Raw genomic sequence first — 24,245 nt, forward strand, 5'->3', positions numbered from 1 at the left:
ATACATTTTCGTTACGAAAAGAGATATACTGTACGTAGAGTGAAATGGTCTGGTACGAGTCCTAAGTTTGAATAGTTCAAAATAGACGAAAAAGGGTAATTACAGACTCTTTCGAAATGTAAGAACATTAAAGCTGTGCGGACCTTATCTTGATTTACCTAGTTTAATCGTTTTCAGAAAGTGTAATTTTATTATTTTATGTACCCTTGACGATTCTACTGATGTTATAAGTGCTCTTGTTTATATTGAATCTATTTTGTTGTTCAAATAAAAAGTAAAAAAAAAAACATTCCGGATGCGTCTGCTGTAGAAATAAAATGACATCAAAGGCGTTGTACGTAGAGTTCTGAAGCCTGTTCCACAGAAGAACTAGCTGAGATGAAAAGTTCGATATTCTACTGGCAGGGCTATTCCCGTCAACTCAGTTTCTTTCTGAAACAACGTTTTCCAAGAAAAACTTACACTTTGCAAAATTTGAAATAAAATACTTGCTTAAAAGTGCAGATTATTTTTTTCCCAAAAACTGTAAAAGGAGAAAACCGACTTGTTGGAGTCTCTGTCGTACCATTGCTCAGTGCGGTCAGGTCGGGACTAAAACGATAGTAAGGTGCTGGTTCAAGCACATCTAGGCATGCCTTTCTCACTGTTCCATCGTGAACATCATCTAGAGAAAAAGTGGCATGTAATGTTTAATACATTATTGGCCTTATTAATAATTTGAGGGAATATAAATGCTTTGCATGTATCGAATTACAGCACGTAACAACTGAGTACCTGAGTCGATATCACCGGGCAATTTCCAATAACGACCAACATCAGACACTTCAAGAAAAATAAGATTCCATATCTTGGAATGTAGGGCGGGAGAATTCATTTATACTCCTGTTGCATCTTGAGCTAAACTTTTTTTAAAAAAATATGACGCAGATTTGCTCAAGATGCTTGTAATCGCCTTAAAGAGAGTTTTCATGAAAACGTACATCGGGTAGCTCTCCACTGTTAATTGACAGAACTTTTGAAGAAACTGTTCTTATATAAGCAACATACAAAAACGCGCTATGGTATCTCATTGTATGTCCTTTTTTACTTAAAAAAGGTCTTCTTTAGCTCAGCTGGCAAGACCTGGGTTCGAGCCAATGCAGTGAGGCACGAACTAGGGTGGGAGCTGCGAGGGCACAAGCCCTACAACCCGAATCCGTTACAATAACAAAAGGACAGACATTGAAATATGGGCTATTTCGAAGTCGCAAATGTGAGATATAAAGTAGGAATTCTGAGTTACTAAGTCGCAATTCTGAGTTGCTAAGTCGGAATTCTGAGATACCATAGCGGGTTTTTTTTTTACTCCCTGGCGGAAACGGGCTTCCATAGAAATCCGGGTTGTGAATAACAACTGTCACTACACACGATTGAGTTCTTGAGGCTGGCACCTAAGACAACTCAGCCATCCTGACAAGCAGTGGAGGATGCCCGTTACTTTGTCAAAGGATTATTAACTACTTTTCTTTTCTTATTATTACAGAGATTTCTACATTGCAAGACAATTGACGATTTAGATAAAGGTATATCGTGGCTCGCAAACCAGGCACGGACGGGGTTTGAACCCGCGCTTTTCGGTTTACGAAACCGATGCCTTACCACTTGGCCACCGCGCACACAGTTTAGTTTTTTTTCCCATCAAGGCTAATACATTTTGAAAAAAAAAATCTGTGCGCAAATTGCAATGGCAGGAGAAGTAAAGAATATAGTTCTTCTGTGGAGCTGGCTTCAGACTCTGCTTATAGCGCCCGTCAAATAAAATAGATATTTTATTTTTACAGGAAGACGCATTCCGAAATGTATCTCTGCAGTTTTAGAAAAGTTTTGAATGGTATATTTTATACAACGCACAAACCGTATTCTAATTGCAGACTGCAGATCTGTGCAGCAATCGTACTACATTTCACTGTGATTCTGAAATACTTCTAGCAAACATATTCAGGTTTCCTTGAACTTTAATAAAAAACTACTTCGCTTTCAATCTCTGGTGTTACTGTAAACTCGGACTTGATGTTCCGCAGATGTGCAGTGTGCCTTCTTGTCTTATTCAAGTTTACTGGATTTGTGAAACAAAAATAAAAAATGGACAGTTTCAGACACATGAAGACTCATAAATGTCACTACAAATGACAAATTTGTAGTGTAAATCCGCCGGGCTGATTTACGTGTCTGACCATCTCTCTCCTCCCTCTTCGGCAGTGAGCACTATTTTTTCATTTTCTTCCCTTGTAGTTTCCTCGCTCTTTTACTGTCCCTTTCTCCCACGGAGAGACGGAAAACATGCCGAAATCGTTTTCACCCTGTGTTTGTGCAACGTCAGTGTGTGAAGGGAAAGCAATCTACGTGGCTCCAGTGGCGCAATCGGTCAGCGCGCGGTACTTATACAGCAGTGCACAGCGGAGTCATGCCGAGGTTGTGAGTTCGAGCCTCACCTGGAGCAGTGTGGCCTGTCCTTAGCTACCGAAAGCAACCGTCCACTTTAGATACTGTCGTCCTTAACACCTTATCTAACGGGATTGTAGCTTGTTAGGTGTTTGCTGGAGATCCAGTCTAAATTAACATCAAAGGAACAGGTAAAGGTTTATTCCACGTCACACCCGAAGAAGGGTCCACGTTGTGTTTCCTTCTCCTTTCAGCATGGAATAAACCTATACTTTTTCCTTTGCAGCTGACGCAGGTCACTACTAACTACTACTCTGTTTTTCTTTTTTTTAAATAAAGGCACAAATGATGTTTTTTTTTTCTTGCAGCTGATTGGCAATGACCCTACAACGGGTCATTGCAACGAACGTGGCTGCTGAAATTTGTCAGCAGCTCCATACTAAACCTGTTCTCAATTGCAACAAACCTAAAATAACATATGCTGCCCATTAGATGTTACCGATGTAGGAGACTAACTTAAACCACCTCTTCACAGGGTTTATGTAGTTCAGTAGAGGAACAGTCGATCGCATTTGAACTGTTCTGAATGTAGTGGAAATAATATAGTCACAAAGTAACGAACATACGCACCACTTGCTTGAAATATTTACTGTAGCTAAAATTGTTTTCTAGACACCACAACTATTCACAATGAATTTGATGAATACATGTCTTTATTAATAAAGTGTAATTTATTAATAATTAAGATTAATGTATATCTTTATTAGTAGCTGTATTACCGGTAATGCATGTACAGTCCTTAATATGGGATAGTGAACTTTCAGGTATCCTGGGGAGGTAAGAAAACTGAAATGAAGGAAATACATATTTAAAGGGGGTGTAAGTCTTAAATGTGTTCTGTTACATCTGGGTGTTAACTGAATAGATTGTATTACTTATTGTGATTTGACACATGTCTGTCTCAGGAGACAGCAGAAAAATTGAGGAATTTGCAGGTACAGAAAATAACTTGAACTGAACAGGCAAATGTAAGGTTATGTTAAAGAAAAATAAACTTTGTCACCTTTTTCAACATGATTATTTAAGACAGTTTATCGGAACCGTATCTCTCCTCGATTCTGTGGCTGTGGTCCAACAGTAACGGTGGTGAAACAAGCAGAATGTGCGGAAAGAATTGGAGACGTAACGGGAGACTCATCCAGTCGATAGAAGGGTTGTGTACGCTGAGAAGTGTAGTTTAAAAGCTTAACGAGCCAGGGAGGAGTCAAACCTGCAATCTTCTGAGCCAAAGTCAAACACATTATCCATTGCACCACTGGCTCTGATACCCTAAAGCCACCACTGTAAGCTTTGTGCTGTCATTAGTAATACTGTAGCACTCCGGTGTTCACAACAGCCCCCCACCACCAGGAACTCAAACCCAGGCCTCCTGCATCACTCAACAGGGACCTAGCCTGTTGAGCTAAAGAGCAATCTCCCTTCAGTCCTGCGGCTGTGGCCCTGCTATTACAGGGAAGGGCAGTGACATCACCGCTCTGGTAAGCCGGCTCTTACACACTCAATGGTGGCCGTATGCGTTACACTCTCCCCCGCTTAACTCACCAACCTCAGCAAAGGGCTATCCCATCCCACTGCTGACACCAATGTAACGCTCCAGGGTTCACATGGGCATCCTCGCCACTGCCACATCAGGTCAGTCCCCCACCGTCAGGGACTCAAACCCAGACCTCTGGCATCACTCAACAGGGACCCAGCCTGTTGAACTAAAGGGAGACCGTCCTTAAGCTCAAGCGGCTGGGTCCCTGTTGAGCTATGGTGGCAGTCGCAGGTTTGAGTCCCCGACGGTGGGGGGCTGACTTAAGTGGCAATGGCAAGGGTGCCCGCCTGAACCCCCAACCATTACAATACTATACATCGCTCCAGTCCAAATTTTCTCAATTAGATTCACGTGTTTTCTACTTGTATTTAGCTACTAGGTCTTTCGTTTGGTCTGTTTTAAAAATAGCATCTCAAACGATTTTATGTGTCATGCTGAAATTCACACACGGGGGACGTCACATGAAAGACAATCACAGATAAGATGTTGCATTTAAAAAGAAATCCAGAGTGGCAGTAGAAAACAAAGCCTTATACACGAGATGCAAGTGCTCTACCACTGAACTAAACTGACAGGCACTTTTGCCTGCAGCTCTTTAATTGAGTTAGGGAGAGTGAAGGGTCTACACAGTGTACAATTTAAAGGTCGAAGCAAGACAATCTGATGCGAGGAGAATTCACAAAACGAGCCTCTGCTTTATCGTTTACTGAGCATTCAATGAACGTCTAAGTGAAAGACAAATTCACTATTTTCACTTTTTGTTTAAAGAACACTTTTATCACGTTCTGCACTCCCGGTGTTTAACGGTGTTCTTTTCTACACTCCTGATTTGAGGATCCCCAGCTAAAATATTTTTTAAATACAACAAAATTCCGATATATTGAATAGTATTTATGTTTACATTTATATTCACTCGTGCCAAAAGCTTGTGTTCTCTGCATATATCAGGATGTGGAAAGAGGCCCAATCACATCTGGAGTAGATAGTATTTAGGTCAAAGCTAATTCAAAGTGCATCTCTGGGTGTGTTTGAATTACCTACGTGTTTGACTGAAGGACAAGCTCACGGTGCCATAAAAATTGACACTCGTCATCTTTTCTTCTACATTCACAGGTTTTACGCTAAAGACAAAAAAAAATTTTTTGTCGTTTTCATGCCAGCTGGCACTAATTATTCTGCACTGACAGGGAAGATTAGTATTTTATCTATCGCAATATGTGTGGAATTTGTTTTTAAAAAAGTTGTTCCAGAAATGAACACTTCCATTAAAGTTAAGGCAGACACCTGTTGCTGTCCACAACGACCAACTCTGCATGGCAAGAGAGGAGAAAAGCACTGTGGTGATTTCAACCCAGAAACTTATTTACTAGACATGCACATTAACCAGCTAAGCCACAGCACCAACAGAGCACTATCCTTTTACAGCCTCTTAGACACACCGCTCTGAGATACCTGCGTTCTGTGTGTGCTGAGCCTGCTCGCTGAGCAAGTGATGAGAAATGGCTTTTATCTGGTAATTTCAAGTCCAAGGAGCTCAATATGCTTTTTATGTTTGACATCTTCAAGGAAAATGGTGAAATCGCAGGTGGAAGAGGAAAATGATCCTTGAGTAGAGGAAAGACGACCATCTTGAGTACTAACTCATGTCAGGAGGCTAACTTCTGGGATGAGGTGGTGGAGTGGTAAGGTGATGGACTACTAATCCATTGTGCTCTGCACATGTGGGTGTGAATCCCATCCTTGTGAAGTTCAGTAGTTGACAAATGTGCCTTTTTAAACTGGGTGTGCTTTCGTTTCGTCTTTCGCTCCTGTACTACAGCAGTAATATTTCTAGATGTGCATGAACATGGTATAGTAGGCTGACGGCAGGAACACGGGGTCCACAAGCAGTGACAGTATCAGAGGTGTCTGCGGTGTGTTGGTTTGTGAGCACTAATAAAATAACTTGCCGTGGAAGCACGTGTGCCTGCATTAATACAGCTCCATTGAGCAGAAAAAGCAACACAAACACCGACTTGTCAACAGGAAGTTTCCGTAGCTGAAAACACAGCCATTGTGCTCCAGGTGAAGCTTGTGTCGCAGGATGTGGGTCATTGAGGCAGTCACGGGCTGGGATTGATTGGGTTATGTTGATTTGTGTTACAGGGTGTGGGTCATTGAGGCAGTAACAGGCTGTGATTGATTAGGTTATGTTGAATTCCAGGATGGTGTCAATGTTGCCTCTCACTCAAGGGGGTGACTGCAGTTGTCCCAATTAATACAGGAACAGTCAGTAAAAACAGTCAAACCCAAGTCGTTCAGGGAGCAATTAGGTATCGAGACTTGGAGGTGTGAGGAGTCGCTGAGCCAGTTTTAGCCAGACCAAGGGGTGAACTGATAAGGTTCCATGACACCTAGCTCAGCACTCCCACACCCCTCAAACAACACAAGCTTCCTCCTGGAAAAATACTGGGCAGACCTGATTCTGACAGGGACAGTGGAAACCCCCCTGAAAGGGATTGGCTAAGGAGAGGGATAAAAAGACCTGAGACAGAACAGAGGGGGCTCCCGATTCCCACTGGATCCTGGAGACGACACAGGCAGCACAAGGGAAGCTGCAGAGTGCAAGACCCCGGAGGAACTCTGCAGAGACTTCTAATACCTGGAGGCAAGGATCTACTGGTTCAGTAACTGACGACAACGAGAGACATTGGCATTGAAACAGAGGTACTGTACAGACTTTTAACACCTGAAGGTGAGGAACAAGGAAACTGGCACAGCTAGCCGATTCAAACTGAGAGGAATGTAATACAGTCGCAGAGGATTTCTATTGTAACCTGAACAGAGACTGGGAAAATAGGACTGGGTGATACCCCTCTCCTCAAAGTGGGCCATCAGAGACTACAGGTACTAAGTAGAGACGTTCGAGTGACCTCTCTTTAATATTTTACAGGAAAGACTGCTGCCCCTCTGTATTCATTATGACCCTGGGAAGGACCTTTTGCTGCTGTGAATTCTGTTTTCGTTGTGTTTTTGGGTGATAGTGCATGTGAATGTAGTTGGAAAATAAAAAGGGCACTTATACAATACAAATGCTTGTCGCTGGTCTATGTGTGCATTGGTGATTCTAGGAGATAAACAGAACCTGTGGTAATGTAGAGGGGCCCTAGCACCCCGTTTGTATTGCTAGGTGGTATAGTCGTACACGAGGCAGGAACATCCCTCGCCCATAGGGTTCACCTTACTGTGACACCTTCTTCATCTATGTTTTTTGAGTGCACTGCAAATGATCTTAGTATCGAAGTGCCGTCCCACATAACCGATCCGAACAGTCTGCTTTACAGAGGAGCACTGCCGGAGCTTATCGTTGGCAACGATTGCTGGATCCTTTGAATTCGACTGAACTATAGCACAGATCTGCAGTCCACCATTAGAATACTGTGGGTGTGCTGTATAAGCCATACCGCCCAAAATAGTTCTAAAACAGGAGAAGCATCCTCGTTTAGGAATGTGGTATAAAGTGAAATGGTCTGGGAAGAGTCCTACGTTTGAACAGTTCAAAATAGACGTAAAGGGGTATTTACGGACTCTTTCGAAATGTAAGAACAAGCTGTGCGGACCTTATCTTTATTTACCTTGTGTAATCGTTTTTCATAAAGTGTAATTGTATTATAGCATGTGCCCCTGACGATTTTCTTGATATGTTATATGTGCTCTTGTTTGTGTTGTATGTAGTTTTGTTGTTCAAATAAAACGTAAAAGACACAACTTTCTGGATGCGGCTGCTGTAAAAATAAAATGACATCAAGGGTGCTGTACGCAGAGGTCTGAAACCTGCTCCACAGAAGATCTTTATCCAGAGGTGTTAAAGAAGTCGAGATCTCGCCATGAGAGGGGAAGCATCTCAGAAAAAGCAGGTGCAGTCGGTTCCACGGTCATAACGCCACTAAATCGGGCGACAAGAGCAAAACCCACCCGGCTTCCTCTGGGCAAGTAATGAGACAAAGAGACAGCACACAGCGGGTAGCGTGACCGAGCGGTCTAAGGCGCTGGATTAAGGCTCCAGTCTCTTTGGGGGCGTGGGTTTGAATCCCACCGCTGCCAGGTGCTCCTGTTGAGATGCCCTTTCAGCTGGCTTCAGACAAAAGGGAGGGAACTGCTTTTTGGCAGTCTCTCGAGAAACTAAGCAAAGTGTTTAAAGATACTTTCTCAGCTTGACATCAAGGCACAAAACAAAAACCTTCTTGCGTCCTCTCAACCCAAAAGCGCTTTGCCACTTTTTGCGTTATGGAGGGAACGACGTCTGCCCAGATCACTTTTGTGTCAATGCAAATCGTAGTGTGCCCTCCGTTTTAATGTTGGCTGTGCTGGCGTGCTGCTTCTGTCTGTGAAACTTGAATGTTCTGCTTCTTCACACCAAACCGTCGGCGGGGGTTGAGCTTGTTAAATCTTTGCGCATAGCGCTCCTTTGGAAGTACTTTGTCCAAGTTCAAAAGCGATCGTGGGATTTACTTCATGCGTGCAAAAAGCATGCCTCGCACGACAGATCTAAATGGGGAATGGAGTCTGCTTCTTGCTGTTTTTCCTGTGGTTGCAGTTACAAAGTTGATCGTGCTTTCACATTCTGTTAACAGTATTCACTGGCTGAGCTTTATCAGTTGGTTCGTAAAGGAATCTCTGCTTCGGTTCCAGAAAAGTCATCTGTAGTGTGTTTTTTTCCGTGCCCATGGCAGTCTTTTAAAGCTGGTAGTAATGGCGGCGAAGTTAATTTTTTATCCTCTTTAAAAGAATAAGGACGGGCTGGGGCGAGCTCCATTTACCACTCTTTCAGCTAACCGCCGAACTCGCGAACTGATTACACTGCAGAGCCACAGGCGCCTCGCTTTTCTCCATTCTCTGGGTCAGGGTGAAAAAAAAACTTGCTGGTATTAGCTGGCCTGCTGGGAGCACCTCTTCTTCACTGATAAGCAAGATTTGTGTTTCATCTTTCGCAAGCTGTATAGATTTCTTTCAAAACAAGTTGTTCCAGAAAGGAAACGAACACTTGCATTCACCTGAATTAAAAGGCATGGGATTTGCCCATAAGGATAAATTCTGTACAGTAAGACAGGTAGAAAGGCACCGCTGGGAATCGGACCCAGGATCTCCTGTTTACTAGACAGGCGCTTTAGCCAATTAAGCCACGGCGCCAGCAAAGTGCTGTCCTTTGACAGCCACTTGGACACGTCTCAACTGCTCTGAGACATCTGCGTTCGGTGTGCACCGAGCCTGCTCGCCTTGCAAGTTGCCTCATTTACATGCGATAGCTCCACCACTAAGAGAAAGGATGAGAAATGGCTTTTATCTGGCACTTTTCATGTCAGAGGATCTCAATCTGCTTTCCGTGTACAAGAGGATGTCCAACTCATGTAGCTAAAGACGTAGACGACAGTGCTCCACTGAAATCTTGATCTCACAACCCTCGGCATGACTCCGCTGTGTTCTGCTTTAGACAAAGGGGGGAAAAGACTTCTTTCATCACACGTTTTGCACTGTTTACGGTGTTTGCAGTGCTCTTTCTTAAATGAAAACCAGGAATCGGCACCATATGAGGTGAAACTAGATAATATTGGATCAAGTAGCCTCGCCATTCCATGCGTGACGTGAGCAAAGTGTAATTCCTGTCTTTATAGTGTGCTTGTTAGAGACTTAGCTGGCACCCAGAGCGCTTTAAATCCGGGAGTCAGCAGCCCAAGACAAGAGAGTTTCCTTCGTCTATGTTTTGTGCGTGAAGGGGGAAACCATGCGTGTGCTGCAAACAATCTTAGTATCGAAGTGCCGTCCCACATAACCGATCCGAACAATCTGCTTTACAGAGGAGCACTGCCGGAGCTTACCGTTGGCAAACTGAAGACCAGGCTGACCTCTTCTGTGACTCTTGAACACTGAGTCTCAAGGTTGTGAATTCAAGCTCCACGCTGGCGGGAAATTCCATAGGTAATGATCACATTTTCTTGCATGCTTCTGTAGGGTTTGGGCATTTACTTGGACAATTATTAATTGTAGCAGTAAATCACAAAATTGATTCTTTTGATGGCTTTACAATCCAACCATGCGATATAACTCAAACAACGCACAAACACAAGTACTAATACACGAGGATACATTTATTAATACATAGAATATGCATATAAACAGATCTTATCGAGAGGGTTATCAGAATACAAAAGGTATATATTCAGTCAGTTACAAAGAGTTACATATATCAAGAGGACATACATTCAGTATATCAATCATTTAGACCGTTTCTTAATTGAACTTGGTTATAACTTCTACATTAGATACTCAAAACAAGTACATAACTCTTAGGAATTAAATTGATATCAACTGGTTGGGATAACAATTGAATTCTCGAGCAGTAATGCAGTGAAGTTGAATACTCATCCAATCTCTGGGGATTCAGATCTCCTGCGGGCACAAAGAAACAGTTTCAGGCTGTTGCTGTCCAATCAGTGCTCTCTGGCTCGGTGCCAGGCTGTGCTGTGCGGCTTGCGACGGTGCGCTGCTGATGCTCACTGACCGGCTAGTTAGTGTTGGCTTTAACTAGCAAAGTTTGCGCACAGGAGAAAAGATGACTGTGGGTCCCAGCAAGTCAGGAAGAGGACCGGTTCGTTCCTGATGAAGAGCTAGTTCTGAATAGTGATTCAGCTCTCCACAGTTCTGACCTGTTCACGAGGCCTGCTGCTGGTGTTAACCTCGGGTGGATCCTCTGGTTACTCTCTGGCAACCTCCGCTCTCGACTCTTAGAACAAAGGAAAGTTCTGGCACTCGAACACACTGGCTGTTCCGTGGTATTCCGGGTTGAGTCTCAGGATGGTCAGGAGGAACGCTGCGAGAATGTCCTGCCCTTGGGAGCCTTCTGCTCCTGGGCCGTCCTGCCCTGGAATTCTCCTTTGAATTCCCTTTAGAAAAGTCCACAGAATTCCACCAGGCCCTCTGTGTTGCCTGTTTTTACCTGGAGGAACTTCAGCTCATTGATTAGCTGAAAGTTCCATGGGCATCAGAGTCCCACGTGGGTTACTCGGCCCTACCAGTCCCTGATTGGTTGATTAAGGTGAGATATGAGTCACTTACTCCTGACACTTAGGAATGCAGTCCAGATGTCCATCTGGCACTCCCTAGACAGATAGGCACCAATGGATGACCATTGATCATGATAGCCAGGCTTAGCTAAGTGCATCCCCCTTTGGGAGCTGTCCCTTATCAAGAGAAAACATCTTTAAATCAGCCTGCATGAAAAGCTTCTCTGTGGTGCACCACAGAGATGAAGAGAGAGATGGGGCCTCATTTGGGAAAGCACAGCAACACTTAATTCTGTCTTATTAACAAGCATTGCCGCTACATATCCCCCCTTTTTGAAGGTCACGAGGTCCTGAGGCGTTGTTGCCTTCAAAACAAAACAGAGTTAAGTGATGTCCCTTGCCATTAGAACATTAACCTTAAATGTCCACATTACTCCTCGAGAATTCATACAGGAACCAGCATTGGGAACAAACAGGATGAATAACATCTGGAGTACGTATAAACAAGGTAGGAGACATCATCTCAGTCTAGGAATTACACATCAGGAAGTTCACTGTCAGTATCTGATACCTCTGTAGTAGATATTTGGGGAGAAGTCACTTCCTTTCTTTTGACATTCTACCTTTGAGTCATTCGTGCTACCCAGAGTATATCTTGATGTAAGAGTACAACAGTCAGAGTACACTGTCAGTCATGATCCAGCTACCCGGCAGTAGTGTTACAATAACACCAGTTCCTGTTCCCAGCCCCCCGATAAACCACAACACCTGTGTTGGATATCTGCTAGGGTGGTTTGGAGGTTTGTTCAATTAAAGCAATCTCTTCAGGGCTTACAGTTTCTTGAATTTCTATCCAATTCAATAGTGTGGCACCTGAAGGCATCCACGACCTCAAGTTTGGTCTTATATTGTCTGGTTACAGACCGTACAGTGTTAAGTTCAAGCTGTACTATGGCCTCCTCGGGAACTTGCAGGAAAACTGTTTGATTAGGTAGCTGCATTGCAGTAGCTGTATCATGCCTGTCACAAGTCATAGTGTCAGTTAAATGTGGTGTGCTGACCAGCCATTTACTTCCCACCTGCACTTCATGGGGTTCATTAACCTCCCTCTGCTCGTTAGTAGTTTTACACCCTTCATTGGTGAATCGTTTAGACACAGCCAATGGATAGCTTTGGTAGCCATACCCATCTCAAGATTTGGAACCAAATTAAATCTTGGATTGCCTTCTGGGTGAGCTATGAGCGATGGGGTTAATGTCACATACTCCTCTACTGAGAAGAGTAGAATCAAGTGGGTTGGGATTTGTGCCATGGTTAGACTGGCTACAGTGGCACTAAGCCCCCATAACAGGTCTTGTGTCAACATTCTGGCATGTTGCACACAAGCATAAACCCATTGTATAACACTGGCAATCATGTCCACTGGTTGGGGGATAAGGTTTAACCCTGTTGCATAGAAAGTTGCCTGTAGGGTTTTCCCTAAGCTTTCCAGCCTTTGCTGCTGTCGATACAGTCTGTCACTACCCTCTGGCATCTCTGACACCTGCCTTCTTGGGGCAGTCAGGGTGAGAGTGCCAGTAGCACACAAACCTACCAGAAAAAGCAAACGTGCAACAGTGGTGGCAGCAATCAGTCCTCCCAAAAGTCTTTTCAGGTGGCTGATCCCAGTCATCTCCTTCTGAGTGATTGTTGCCTTTCTAAGCTGGCGCAGCATGTACATGGTGTCTTTCTCAGTATGCCATGTGGCATCTTGGGCACCAACATCCTGGAAATCTGGGGAGATCTGACGCAGCTGCTGATGCTGCTCCTCCTTTTCCAGGGCATCTGCTTTTTCAATTTGTTCATGCCTGTGCTCTAGGAACCCTGCAGGGGGTGGTGCAGCGGTGGAGCATGCCTGACCCTTGGCTGAGTGGTCATCTGGAGCACCTGAGTGATCTGGGATTGTTATCCCATACTCACTGTTCAGGTCCACCCTGCACACCTCCTGATTGAGGAATCCCTCTATCGGTATGTTTACAATCGTTCGCTGGGCGTGGGTGTAGGACACCTGCTCGCTCCCCCCTTCCCTCGCTAGGGGTTTAGGGAGCTGCCCCAGCACTGGGATAGCTAGTTCACTGTCTTCGAACTCGCTATCACCCACCAGGCCCATGTCAGTGAGGGCGGGGATTCTGACACCCCTCTTTGCGATGTCCTGCACTGGCAGGCGGGTGGCTTGACCATCCAGCTCCAGTCTGGGTGAACCACTGTTGGTCAGACTCAGACTGACAGACTGGGCTGGTGGCTGTAAGAAAACCAGCTCGGCTTTCATTCCCTGTCCCTTCCTGGGGACTGGGTGTGTTGGAAACCCTGCTGTCAAGGCAGGAACAATCAGGTCAGTCTCACTCACTACCTGGTAGTTGTGAGAAATAATGTTACCTGGCTGCAGGTTCCCTGGGTCACAGCAGAGGAAATCGGCATCTGGGATCAGGTGTGTCCACAGCGCAGTAGTCTCAGCGTCCAGCTGGACCTCCTGTCTAACCTGTGAATATTGCACCAGGGGCACCTGGTGGTGGCCCTGTGACAGCTGCTCAAGCAGATCCTCACTGATAGAGGACCTCTCAGGGCTAAAGGCGAGGGCTACATCACCAACCTGCTCTCCTGCCATCAAGATCCCTTCCACCACTGCGAGGTGGTGGTTCTGACCCCTCTTGGGTGCCAGGGTGCAGAGGGAAAGCTCCTTTTCATCGCCAGGTGGGGAGATCTGCTCCTCTTTAGGGATGTAAAAGGGGTGTGCTTTACCTGGTGGATCAGGCGGCTGCTCGGAGCACTGCTCCTGTGGCAGGGAGGCTGTTGTGACCTCAGCCGGGACATGACTTCCCTGTATATCTGGGGAACAAGAAAATATTTGTATTTCTTGTCCAGAGGGAACAGAAGGAATCTCCGCATTGGCTTCTATGTTCGGTGGGCACTGTGTGAGCACAGTCTGCCTCTTGGCCCCCCTTTCCTTCTGTACAGAAGGCTTAGGAGCCTTGACCTATTTCCACACTTTGCCTTTCTGGTGATCCACCAAAGGTTCCTCTCTGAGTCGCATGCCCTTTTCTTTTTCAACCCGTTTGAGTTTGCTGTGTGACATCAAACACCTTTCAACCTCAGTGTCAATCAGTGTCTCACTGTGTAAGACATCTCCCATGGCAGCCTTGAGGTAAAAGCTTCTTGCTTTTCCTCTGTGTTTTACTGCCTGCTCTGTGATTTCAGGGGTGGAGTCAGCACTCGCTGGGGAGTGGCTGACCTCATCCAGGCAGGAACCCTTCCGCTCAATCAGATAGACTGAGGGAGGGAGCTTTATCTAACCCTTTCCCTCCCCCGGTGTTCTCATGACACTTAGAACGCTGGGTGCGGTCCTGTGTGCCTGCTTTGGAACGGGGCTTAGCCAGCTCAGGAGCCTGTGCTCCTTCGAGCAGGAGGGAATTAAACCTGCTGGCTCTGACAGCGAACACAGTTGCTTTAGCAGCTTTTTGCTTAGAGCGACTTTGGACATCATACTCCCAGGCTTTCTGCACGAATCTCTTAATATCAGTCATTTTCATGGTCTGTGCATCTGTATGCATTAAGATCATCTTTCTGATTGATGGGTGGAGATTCGCAATGAATAAACCCTTGAAATGTGTGTTCTCTTCGCAACCCTCATTTCGCCCTGCAAAATAAGTTCGTCTATGTCTCTCGTAATATTCGCAAGGGGACTCTGCTCTCTCGTGCTTAATGTTAAGGGCGGTGGCTATCGCAGCAGTTGGGTCAATAAACGCACTGTATTCTTCGATAAGTGCATGACACAGCTCCTCAAAATCATTACAGACTTCTTTCATCTGCCTAGCCATCCACTCATGTACAGCTCTGCTGGTAGTTTTCCTGACCAGAAACACTTTCTCCTGTTCTGTGGCGTTTGGTAGGTACTGCAGGGTATACCTGAGGTCTTGAATATACCTCTCGATATTATTCTCTGACACTGTGGGGTCAAATCTCTCTATGTCCTTCGCTAGCTCTCTCAGAGAATGGAGGTTTATTCTCCTAGCTTCTCCGCTGACGGAGATATGGCAGAGATCGTGGTCAGACCTGTCGCTGCTAGAGAGAGTGCTTAATAGCGACTCGAATTCAGACTTTTAGCAACCATCGTTAAACTTAAGAGTATTACTTTTAAGTACGAAATCACAGTTTTACCACAGAAAACCACAAGATCAAGTATTCAATCAACCCGGTAGATCGCAAAAGATCACAAAACAATCAAGCACTGCTTAAAGAACAAGGGGAACTTTTTTCCTTTCGGCTTTCAGCACACTGTATTGTCGTGTATGAAACCCGCGGCGTTTTATGTGAATTATTTCGCTTGGTTGACTCATTTCATTCTTGCCATAGCCCACCCAGGGACGCCAATAAAAATGTAGTGTGCTCTTTGAAGGCACCAGTTCTGTAGGGTTTGGGCATTTACTGGGACAATTATTAATTGTAGCAGTAAATCACAAAATGATTCTTTTGATGGCTTTAGAATCCAACCATGCGATATAACTCAAACAACGCACACACACAGGTACTAATACACGAGGATACATTTAGTAATACATAGAATATGCATGTAAACCTAACAGTTCTTATTGAGAGGGTTATCAGAATACAAAAGGTATATATTCAGTCAGTTACGAAGAGTTACATATATCAAGAGGACATACGTTCAGTATATCATTATATTCATTATATCAGTATATCATTCATTTAGACCGTTTCATAAATGAACTTGGTTATAACTTCTACATTAGATACTCAAAACAAGTACATAACTCTTAGGAATTAAATTGATATCAACTGGTTGGGATAACAATTGAATTCTCGAGCAGTAATGCAGTGAAGTTGAATACTCATCCAATCTCTGGGGATTCAGATCTCCTGCGGGCACAAAGAAACAGTTGCAGGCTGTTGCTGTCCAATCCGCGCTCTCTGGCTCGTGCCAGGCTGTGCTGTGTGGCTTGCGACGGTGCGCTGCTGATGCTCACTGACCGGCTAGTTAGTGTTGGCTTTAACTAGCAAAGTTTGCGCACAGGAGAAAAGATGACTGTGGGTCCCAGCAAGTCAGGAAGAGGACCGGTTCGTTCCTGATGAAGAGCTAGTTCTGAATAGTGATTCAGCTCTCCACAGTTCTGACCTGTTCACGAGGTCTGCTGCTGGTGCTAACCTCGGGTGGATCCTCTGGTTACTCTCTGGCAACCTCCGCTCTAGACTCTTAGAACAAAGGAAAGTTCTGGCACTCGGACACACTGGCCGTTCCGTGGTGGTCCGGGCTGATTCTCAGGATGGTCAGGAGGCGCGCTGCGAGAATGTCCTGCCCTTGGGAGCCTTCTGCTCCTGGGCTGTCCTGCCCTGGAATTCCCTTTAGAATAGTCCACAGAATTCTACTGAATCCCACTGAATCTTACTGAATCTCCCTGAATCTCTGTGTTGCCTGTTTTTACCTAGAGGAACTTCAGCTCATTGATTGGCTGAAAGTTCCATGGGCATCAGAGTCCCACGTGGGTTATTTGGCCCTACCAGTCCCTGATTGGTTGATCAAGGTGAGATATGAGTCACTTACTCCTGACACTTAGGAATGCAGTCCAGATGTCCAACTGGCACTCCCTAGACAGATAGGCACCAATGGATGACCATTGATCATGATAGCCAGGCTTAGCTAAGTGCATCCCTCTTTGGGAGCTGTCCCTTATCAAAGGAAACCTTAAATCAGCCTGCATGAATAGTTTCTCTGTGGCTGCACCACAGAGATGAACAGAGATGAACTTAATTCTTTCTTATTAATAAGCCTCGCCGCTACACTGACATTTGCTCTGCTTTAAGTAATCAATGAAGAACACAATGTGCTTCACTAGACTCCGGTCCAAACAGGATTAAAAGCCAGCAAGTATACCTTTTCAAATTGACGTCAGCAGGGACTAGATTGGCACTTTAACCAGTGCCTGATTGGCTCAGTCAGTAGAGCATGGAACTCTTTATCTCAGGGTTATGAATTCAATTTTGGGTGATACAGGTGTTCTCATTAATTAAGTTTCCTGTTCATCTTTGACCATGTTACATCTTGATGGTGACTCAAATTAAGAAAAAAAGGACTGATCTAGCTCCTCATCTGAGTAGATAAGTCATAGACTCCGTAGATAACCTATTCATACCAAGCACTTGGATGCAGCTTCACCTATCACAACTAGTATTTAACATTATAATAGCTCCTGTCTATTTACACTATAATTTACACTAGTGTTTCCTTAAAAATTGCTTGTAAGAATGAGACATTACACATGTATTCCAATAAAATAAATAGTATTAATCTTTTCACTGTAACAGTTTCACTGTGACTTGGCAGATAACTGGCAGTGATCAATAACCACACCAAAAAATATGGGAAAGCAATGGGGAAAATCGACTCTTCAACATGTGGAAATGTATTACTGAGAGGAGGAGTCCTTTTCTCTTAGGTCAACACTCTTTGTAAGAGTCAATTCTCCCAGCTCACATCCCTGGGTTTCCGTAGTGTGCCTGCAAAGAGTGATCAATTTGAGACAGGTAAACGTCCTGATTTTATTTAACAAAGCTAGATGCACATTTGCTAATGCTGCCTTCATTGTAATAGGCGGTTTATTTCTCGAAAGCACGTTATGTAAAAAAAGAAAAAATGAAAACATGGATAACAATCTTTCAAAGCTAAAGATTTTACTTTTGAGAACTGGACATTTTATGTTTCTGGGTGCTTTTGAAATGCTGGTTTTAGAACTTTGCTGTGCTTCAAGCATAATTTTTCACCTTATAAACTGGGTATTGAGTGTTAGGGTTAGTGTTTTTTATTTTGATGACTTAGTAAAATGTCTGGAATTTTTTCACTTTGATATTATAGAGCACTTTGTGTTGATGAGTGCAACAATTCTCAGTTAAATACATCATGGTTCCATACTGTAACACAATAAAATGTGAAAAGGCCAAGGGGGGTGAATAGTTTTTATAGGCACTAAACGTATTACAAAAATATAATGCTTCATTTTATGGAAACTTCTTACTATAACCACCAACACACTCGCTGTTTAAGCAATGGGGGTTTCACAATCCTCTTTCTCACTGGTAATGTTATGAGCAGGAAAAGCACCATTGAAAATGGATTTCAATCACTCAAAACTAATAGTTGTCACACCCTCTACAGCTAGAGGGCGCTCCCACTCTGTCCTGTCCTAGTTTCCCTGTGCTTTGCTTGTCCTTCTGGTTTGTCTTTGTCTGGGGCTATATATTTCCGGGTCACCCTTTCCTCCTCATTCAGTATTGAGGGTTCATATGTCTTCAGACCTGCCTAGCACCAGGCCATCTCCTCCGCGACCTGAAGACTTAAGTTTCTACCCGACATCATCTGACCTCCTAAACGGGCTAACACCCGTTTTGCCACTACACATAGGGCCTATTTTGCTCTCCTGGCCATTCCACGGTATGCCCTTATAACATCCGTGACAGTAGTTCCAACGCTGTGCTGCCCTTTTAATTAACATTGGCTGTAACAATGTGTTGTTTTTGTCTCTTAAAGGGTCTGCTCCTTTACTCCGTCTTGCCAGTGTCGTATAGAATTGAGTACCCATAAAATCTGAGACCCCTTTCAAAGTCTGCATGTGCAGTGGACATAAGAGGCTTGGCGCGTGTCGCAATTGTTGCCCTATCTACTAAGCCCATCCTCCAAGTTTGCACTTCTGTGATGTAGTCTCACAGGCCTGAGAGACATAGATTTCACACATGTAATTACTTATAAAAGCCAACAAACCTTTTCTGAGTGGTCTAAGGCTCTGTGTTAAGGTTGCAGTCCCCCTGAAAGCTGGGGTTATAGTCCTGACGTTATACTTCAACTAATTCTCAGTAAATAGATCTTGCAGTACTCTGAGTGCCAGCTAGCTATGGAACAAGTGCGCTATAAAGACAGAAATTACACATTGTTTGTGAGGCTGTGTGCTCCTGTATGGTCTAGTGGTTAGGATTCTGGATTTTCACCCAGGTGGCCTGGGTTAAACTCCCAATAAGGGAAACTTTTCTCTTCCCTTATGTTTTCCAAATAAGCAGCTCAGTGTAGAAAAGAGCCCCGTTAAGCACTGTCAGGAGAGCTAAACTTTTGATAAAAGAGATCGCTTGTTTCCTCCTGCTTTCGAACTGAAACCCTTCAGTGTGTTAAGAGAACGTGAAAATCACTACACTGCACAAGGTGGGGAGGAGTGACTTGCAGAGAAAAGGACTCAATCCAGGAAAATATTTCCACATTCTGGAGAGGAGATTTTTTCCATTCCCCCACTTTTGCAGCCTGACCTCCTCTATTTCTAGAGATCTGTAGAATGTGGAGAAAACGTTTGAAGTTGTTACTGCTACCTCCCCTTGCTTTGAACAATGTGTGGAGTTGTTTGAGTCAAAAAGAGTGATAGTTCAGGCCCATGGGAAGATCCACATTCAACTGTGCATGTTGTTTTGTTCTCAGAGTTTGCAAAGATGGAGGACATTCGCACCTGGCTAAGCCAGTATTCTATAGTCCTTCATGGAACTGAGTTCAGAGGTGCTGACGGAATAAAAACAGGAGGTTGAGGAACATGGGGGTGTTCAAAGGCATTGAGGTTCCAGTCAAGGGAGCAGGTAGCCTGGCCCTGTCCATTATTAGAGCACTATAACCTAAAGAGATGGTTTCATATATATTGTTTTGGGTATTGTCATGGAAATATAACTATCAAGGAAGCCACAAAAGAGAGTTCTCACCTGAGTAAGATCTTTATTTCAATATTGCAATATTGGGAGCCCTGCTGCCACTTCGCAAAGTGCAACCAGAGACTCAATTTGTTACAAGCAGTACAGGGTTTTTATAAGACGTTGCGCTGTAAAAAAGTTCAGCACTTGGACCCTTCTAAAACTTCCCCTTTCTCTAAGAGAAAACAGATTACATCATAGAGCGAGAGAAGAAAAACTAGATTTGTTATTCAAAGCTTATCAGTTACTTTCAGCTAATTCTAATGACCCAGACAGCATATATTGTTTTGGTACATTGTCTTCTAAACTAACCTAAACAGTGTACTTTGTTGACGAACTGTTTTCTAAAATTCTGTAGCACAGCAGTTACATCCTTGAAATATATTATCTAAAAGCACCAATATATTTCTCTACATTTTTAAGAATCAATTTACTTATTAGATTTCCACTTCAGTATATTTATTAAAGTTTCCTATTTTGTGATTCTTTGTATTTGTTTGTGAAATTAAAATAGTTCTTAAAAAATAAATGGAAGGTTTTTCTGAAGTCAGAAAGCCAATTTATTTGGTGGAAAAACAGACTGGTGAAGCTCCAACAAATAAATCCAGTTTATTTGTTTACTTTTTTTTCTGAAACAACTGAATTAGATGGTGTGCTAATATGCAACCTAACACCAGTGTGAATAACTAGAAGAGGGGAGCAGCGCTATTCCAGACCATGGGAGCTTTGTGATTGGCTGGCACAGATCTCTAATTTGCATATCAGATTTGGAAATATAACACTAAATTTAGTGGATTTAATTTACACTCAAGAGTCACCTACTGTGTATTGCCACTTCATTTTTTTTATGAGTAGCTGTAATTACCAGTTGACAGCTTTTATTTGTTTAATTTTAAATTGTTTTGTATTATCACGCTGAATGGCCTGTACTCGAGGTTTGGTAGGGTATATGTGTTTTTGTTTTTTTTCACCAACTGGATTTTTTGCTCTTTTAGTATTTGTCTAGAAGGCTTTCTGAAGTCAGAAAGCCTGTTTTCTGGTAAAAAAATAGATGTGTTTAACAATAATTTTCAAACAATTTAATTGGGACTTTTATGAATAAAAAGATCTTGTATGATAGTTTGAAGAACACTGCTGTTGTCAGCTGACTTTTAGTGAAGCTCTTTCCTCTGGCCACCTGCACAGAATTTTCTTGTGCCTTTAATTTCAAGATGTAAAACCTAACAAACAGTTGCGTTTGTTCATGTATATTTCTGAAACTGTTAAATGAACTACTGTGTGTAAATCTGCAAATGTTGTTTGATAGGATGCTGGATAAGCAAAGTACTTTCTGATTGGTTAGCCAGATATCATATTTGCATACAACATTTGAAACAAAACCATGTGGTCTCTTTCTTATATGCACTGAACGTTACAACCACATTCTTCTACATCTTCTTTATGAGCAGGTTAGTTTGAAAGCCATTTTACACGTTTTGTGTTCAATTTGAAATGCTCTTACATTCTTGAAATCTTGTGTTAGGCAGGATATGTCAGCTTCAGTAAACTTTCTTTACAGGGTTTATTGTTCTTTTAGTCCTTGTCCTTCATATCTTATGAGAAGGTTCACAAGCTTATCTGTCAAACTACAATCTAATGGTTGTGTTTAAATTCCAGGTCATTTGTTTACATTTTTTAACAATAACAAGAAGAGGAGAGCAGCTCCATTCCAGACCATGGCAGCTTTGTGATTGGCTGAGCCAGATCTCTCATTTGCATATCAGATTTGGAAGAATAACACTAAACTCTCTTCTTGCATGGATTTAATTTACACCCAAATATCACCTACTGTGTATTGCCACTTCAGTTTTTTATTAGTAGTTAGGATTGCCTGTTGACAGGTTTTATTTGTTTAATTTTAAATGGTCTTGTATTATCACCCTGAATCGCCTGTACTCAAAGTTTGGTAAGGTACATGTGTTTTTGTTTCCTTCAGGAAGTGGAATTTTTGCTCTTTTAGTATTTGTTTAGACGGTTTTCTGAAGTCAGAAAGCCTAGTGTTTTGGTGAAAAACAAACATCTGTATTAATATTTCTCAAACAATATAAATAGGATCTTGCATTTGGATATCTTGATATAGCTGTGTGCTTCTGTAGTATTCCTGGTATTTGACTGTGGTTACTTGGGTTCAACCTTAGGTGTGGGAACGTGTCTTTTTCACCCTTTAGTTTCCAATTGATCAGCACAGTATAGAAAATAGACCCATAAAGCAACGTCAGCAGTGACAATTGTGAGAAAAGTGATCACTTGTTTTCGCCCGCTTTCAAACAGAAACCCTTTGCTGTGATAAGAGAATGTGGTAACCACTACACTGCGCAAGGTGGGAATGGGTGACTTGCAGGGAGTGTTGAACTTCGAGAAAGGACTTCTCTCAGGAATATATTTCCACATTCTGAAGAGGAGATTTTCTCCATTTCTGTAGTCTGACTTCCTCTATTGCTAGAGAGCTGTAGAATGTGGAGTCACCTATCCAACTCTAGAAACAGTGTGTAGGTAACAGGTTTGTTACTGCCTGATGAGCACAGTAAATTAATACAGCAGAAGACTGTGAGTATTTGAAGAGAATTAACAATGTTCTACGTCTCGCCACGTTCAATGCTGCTGTCATTTCTGTAATATTGTGATTATCACTGTTACAACCCCAAGTGTCTATGGGTAAAGGGGTGTAACATTTAGGATAATTTTTGGAAGCAGGTGGGTTCTGGTGAGGGACTAGGAAGCGTAATAACAAGGGTTGGTGCAAAGGTGATGATTTTAAGTTGAATAAGTGACTGGTAGGACACAATATCACACAGGGTAAGGAACTAGTGTGGTGCCAAAGAAAAGAAAATAACAAACAAAATGGAGCTGGCTAGGAAAGTGAGGGAAAGCTAATCTGACTACAGAAAACCCGAAACACACGGTCTTTGGTATCTTCAACACCCTAGCCAACCTCCACTGACTACCCAAAACCATACAAGACAAATGGCACTCACCCGTACTAAACTAGTGTTAGTAATACAAAATCAACATAGTGCGTAGAATGTACCCAACAACCTAAACTAAACTATACACAAAAGTTCACACAAAAACACAAGTGAACCAGGAATACAAATAAGGGAAGAGAGTAATCAACAGGAACAGTGTACAATAGAACACAAAGGTTGAACATATAACACATTAGGGCAAGGTAATGGCAAAACAAGGATAACACAAACAAACGAAAGTATAAAGAAACTAACAGAAACCAACAACACAAGAAAGCCGAAGTTATACGAAAATACACACACAAAGCAAAACAAACCAACAAAGCCGAAACAAAATCAGAAGCGAAGCGATAACCAAAACAAAATGAAGCGAAGCAAAAACGAAGCAGGACCAAAGTCAAACGAAAGGCTTCTCCTTCCTGAAAACCTCCATGTTATATGCTGAATAAGGTGCAGTCTGATTGGCTGAGAGGCTGATTGATGATGATGTCATACGGAACAGTGCTGTAATGGTGGGCCAATGGGGAAGGGAGAACAATCAAAGGTCAGCAGTGTGGAACATAACAAAAAAAAAACACACACAGACCACATACTGGGACGTAACAATCACATTCATCACACATGCGCAAGATCCCCTGTTTGAAATCAGGCAGAAACAGGTGTCTTTTTATCCGCTCAAGTTTTGTACTTCTGCCAGTGTTTTATGGATCTTGTTTCTCTTATTGCAAGAACACGCATTTACCGTGTCATTCATGATTACGCCAAACAGCCAGAAGATCATGGCACCTTTCAGATAGTCATTCCTCTCCTTCCTAAATATCCCTATAGACAGGCCATTTCAGCAGAACTGACAAACGTGCCAAAGCAACCTGATAAGACCAGGTCCTTGGAGTCACTTCTCAGTCAGTTACTGCTGCCGAAATGCGAGCCCTTCCTCCAGCCTGAAGAAGTTGATCCTACATTACTCATATGGAAAATGTATCTACCAGACCTCAGAGAGCTAAGCTGGATCACTTCCCTTCTGAATGACATCTCAGTAACACTCTACCACTCCTCTTTGTGCACTCATGCTGGAACAGTGGGTGGCTAATGCAGACAGCATTATTATTTATACTTACTCATCAAAAGAGGATAGCTGAGAAAAACGTGACAGTATTTAACCTAAATGGCAAACAACAAAGACAGCTTTGCAGCCTACGCATGCTGACGCAGCTACCCACCTGAACTACTACCGCCTACAGCTGCTGCGACCCACTATGCCTTCCTCCAAATCTTTTTCTAGATCTCTTCGCCATACCTTTGCCTACTGCCCTGTCTCTCTCACACCTGAAGAAGGCTCCACGGCCGAAACGTTGTGTTCTCTTTCTTCTTTTTTTCAGCATGGAATAAACCTATTACTTGTTCCTAAATAATAAT

The 24,245-nt window shown here is 43.2% G+C and overlaps 6 non-coding genes across 6 annotated transcripts; 4 read left to right on the plus strand and 2 right to left on the minus strand.

The window, feature by feature from the left end:
* Window positions 1–1,583: 1,583 nt before the first annotated feature.
* Window positions 1,584–1,655, minus strand: trnat-cgu (transfer RNA threonine (anticodon CGU)). Its single transcript has one exon. It is a non-coding gene; the product is annotated as a tRNA-Thr (tRNA).
* Window positions 1,656–2,385: 730 nt separating this feature from the next.
* trnai-uau (transfer RNA isoleucine (anticodon UAU)) lies at window positions 2,386–2,479 on the plus strand. The gene is made up of 2 exons: window positions 2,386–2,423; window positions 2,444–2,479. It is a non-coding gene; the product is annotated as a tRNA-Ile (tRNA).
* Window positions 2,480–8,019: 5,540 nt separating this feature from the next.
* trnal-aag (transfer RNA leucine (anticodon AAG)) lies at window positions 8,020–8,101 on the plus strand. Its single transcript has one exon. It is a non-coding gene; the product is annotated as a tRNA-Leu (tRNA).
* A 1,012-nt stretch (window positions 8,102–9,113) lies between these two features.
* Window positions 9,114–9,187, minus strand: trnat-agu (transfer RNA threonine (anticodon AGU)). The gene has a single exon. It is a non-coding gene; the product is annotated as a tRNA-Thr (tRNA).
* An 11,612-nt stretch (window positions 9,188–20,799) lies between these two features.
* LOC138243829 (U7 small nuclear RNA) lies at window positions 20,800–20,857 on the plus strand. Its single transcript, XR_011192447.1, has one exon. It is a non-coding gene; the product is annotated as a U7 small nuclear RNA (small nuclear RNA).
* A 946-nt stretch (window positions 20,858–21,803) lies between these two features.
* On the plus strand, window positions 21,804–21,861 carry LOC138243890 (U7 small nuclear RNA). Its single transcript, XR_011192508.1, has one exon. It is a non-coding gene; the product is annotated as a U7 small nuclear RNA (small nuclear RNA).
* Window positions 21,862–24,245: the final 2,384 nt, after the last annotated feature.

Source organism: Lepisosteus oculatus, chromosome 14, assembly GCF_040954835.1.
Source record: "Lepisosteus oculatus isolate fLepOcu1 chromosome 14, fLepOcu1.hap2, whole genome shotgun sequence".
Lineage (NCBI taxonomy): Eukaryota > Metazoa > Chordata > Actinopteri > Semionotiformes > Lepisosteidae > Lepisosteus > Lepisosteus oculatus.